Source organism: Rhopilema esculentum, chromosome 12 (genome assembly GCF_057945365.1).
Source record: "Rhopilema esculentum isolate cy_ngs chromosome 12, ASM5794536v1, whole genome shotgun sequence".
NCBI classification, from domain to species: Eukaryota; Metazoa; Cnidaria; class Scyphozoa; order Rhizostomeae; family Rhizostomatidae; genus Rhopilema; species Rhopilema esculentum.
Window position 1 is genome coordinate 9590140 of NC_142826.1, and position 3535 is coordinate 9593674.

Genomic DNA, 3535 nt, shown 5'->3' on the forward strand with positions numbered 1-3535 from the left:
ACAAATGTTGCTACATATTTTTTATAATATGTGTAGCAACTAGATTTAGCACCTCCATTTTTTTAGTTATATTTACTCGTGTGCTTTCTGTATCATCAATATTCTATTTCTTTTATTTTCATTCATTCAGGGAGATAGATTTATTGGTTCAAGACGGCCCAACTTTAAGACATCTGGCATCCACCTTGAACTACCAGAACACGACCTTGCAATGGGAACCGTCGCACGCAAAAATTGGTCATGGGGGAGAAGGATTAACACAGCTATCACTTATATGACTCTTTCTGGGGAAATTGACTTCCTAATTGGTAAATGGTTTAGACACACACATTGCAATAAATCAACCACTTTTTCTAGACTCGATATTAAGAGAATGCAACCTCTGTTTATCTTGCTCGCTGGCTTTGCTGCTGGGTGCTTTCTTCTGAGTGTGACTTTGAGAATTGCAAGCAAGTTGAACAAAAGAAGAAGACGTAACAGAGAAGACGTAAATGATCCAATTTGAACATAACAACATAAAAAAACAATGCCGAAAATAGGAGGATCATTTATTCATGTTTCGCAAGGGGTCTGTTAGACCTACTATTTGTGCTTTCTTTCCTTGAAAGCAGAAGGGAGAGTGCTGACGCTCTCTTAATGTAAAATTCACTCAGCAATAAAATCTACGATTTGTTTACTGAAATTCCCGTGGAATAGAATGTGACTGACTGCGTTTTTAGATTAAATATCAGAAATAATCAACCAGTCTTATTGTTGCACCTACCGCCTTATCCTTGTTGTAAAACTCAGTCTTCTAAAATACCCATTGAAATAACATGAAAGTAACAAAAATACGTCCTTAAAAAGGAGATTGCGGCAGAAGCTTATTTTGTGATAAAAGTTAAGTAAATAAGTCTTTTTAATTCTTGAATTATATATTCTATTGCAAATACTATTTAAGTTTTTAATTTGTATATATAAAAAAATTCAATGATTTTATTTGATGTTGCATTACTTGCCAAATAACCGTTTCAAAGAATCAAAATATAGTGAAATCTGTACAAGGCAAATAATTGCGTTCTCAAATTTTATTTAAACATATTGTAGCCTTGGATCTGAGAAAAAACTATTTTCTCATATAAACACGTAAATCAACTAATATCCTAGTGAGGAGGCAAATGTTATTGTAAATCTGATGAAATTCGTTCCTATAAATGTTCTGTTATTCTTACAATATACGAAAAACACCAAAGAATTCTTGTGTTGAAAGAATTAGGCCTTTTTCATAGAAGAAGCTACTTTTCAGGTCAGCTGTATCAACTAGAAAACAAACTTCTAAACTTCTACATGAGCGTTGCATCAAAACAACAGCTTTTACAGGGCCAGAAAATCAACAATAGTCTTAACAAAAGTTTAAACGATTCGTTCAGTTCGCTTTATAACAGCCTGCTCACTTTCTTTTATACTAACTTTTCAGCTTTAATTAAGTTACAGATAACACTTTAACGGTCTACACCATTTTAACAATCTAATTTTAACGAGTCCAATCTTTCGTCGCACCAAGCTTTATTGATTTCAACTGGCATTAGAATCTCACATATGCATAACTTCTTGCTATGATGCAGCCATGCCCACTTTGTTTAATGCCAATGACATGCCTATTGGTGATAAAGGTTTTTCTTGCTATGTATCTTCAATATATTTTATATTTTGTAAATCTTAATATCTAACATTCGAAGGTAGATTTTAGCAAACTGACAAGCTGTCCTTATCGAGCAGTGTCCTGGTCCTCCTTCTCGATGTGACAACACCTCATGATTCCTACGCCTGGAATTACAGAGAGCTGGCAGCTCTCCTCACTCTGAGTGAAAGTTTTGTCATGCCAGGGACCTGAACCATATTCCTTAAGATTTGTAATTCTGCGACCCTAGCAACAGAGTTATCCTCACAACCATGTATATAAATTGTTACTATGTATAAATAAACTTTTCCAAGTTTGACATTTTTATAGAAATGCAAGTCACAATCATAACAAATCAAACAAGCAAAACTGCAACTTAATTGAATGATGACCAAAAAATCGTACATCTTTACATTCTATATCCACGTGTTTCTACTTATCGCTTATGACTTTTTGAGTCAACGTGGAACTAGGTATGTAGGACGCACCTAATATTTGCAATTCTGTGAAAGCTGCGATATCTCGAGGGGTCTAAACTTATCTTAAATCTTTGCGTTTCTTATTTCCCAAAAAAAATGCAAAAAAGCTATTTATTGCAAGATATGCAGATAAAAAAATTGTTATCATATTTCTCTACAGTTTGATAAAGACCTTATATCATTCCTTGATAGAAATATGCTTGCAAAGCTTGATTTAAGGATGACTTTTACTTTTCAAGATATATTTAATCTGGTGTATGTGAGGCCCTCTGCCGAGGTCCCAAAAACTTTCTGCCCAAACGAGGCGTCTAACCCTTTTGACAGAGACGCTAAATGACTGAAAGATTGACTTTATGTGAGACTGAGAGAAATATTTGAGTAGTGATATTGAAGAGTTTCGATTCATAGTGTATTTGATTCTAGAAAAAGACCTGTTTTTTCTTTTCGAATTGTTTTTTATTTCTTGATTGAGTCGTTTCGGCTCGTTTCTGGTACATTGTTGTGTGTGTCTAACATATCATCTCTATTAGAATACCTTTCCTCACCAATCTCTTCTATGCAATCACTCAAGACTGCCTTTTCACACTGGCAATGTGTGTATCTGCGTAAATAACATTCGGACAAACCCTCGTTTTTAAATAGATGTACCTGATCATTGAGCAGGTACTATAGCAAGTACTTCTATTTAAGAGAGTTTGTTTGATGGTTAGGAGGTACGTAACAGCTCAACAATACAATGAATGCATACAATTTTATGTTTTTCTTTATTCCCTTCTTGCATGTTTTTTCATAAAGATCCTTCTCTTCCAAAAAACTTTTTCAAAGGTAACCCTAGACCTGATGCTCGTACCCTTTTGAGCTTTTAGGTAGCATACCTATTTGAATAAACCTTAATGTGATTACCTTATAGTTTGTTGATTTTCAATGGCTAGGGAATGGGACATGATTCTGAGCGTATGAGCATAATAGCAAAGGCTGAAACGGAAATTAAGTTTCTTAACACTAAATACTTCTTTGGTCTGGCTTGTTCTATAATTCCATAAATATTGTTTTCCTTTACGCTTTTTTCTTGTCACAATGTTCAATTGTTATCTGTTGTTCAAATTTATCATATTCTCCTATATTTTTTCTTTAGACTGGCTGGAGTGAACAAGAAATACTTGAACAGGAACTCGATGATGAATCTAATTTCTATCTTTGCTGACTTTGTAAAATATATAAGGAACACTTCTGAAAGCTTCGGAGTGTACAATAGGTAAGGAAAGCCCGCGTGAAAAGGTATACAAGTCATACACGCTGGCTGGTGGCCCTTAATACTTTAAGGCCTAGTACTCCAGCTTGATAAGCCTATAGATAACATCCGGCACAGATTATAGCAAGCGTTTCGTGAGTAAAG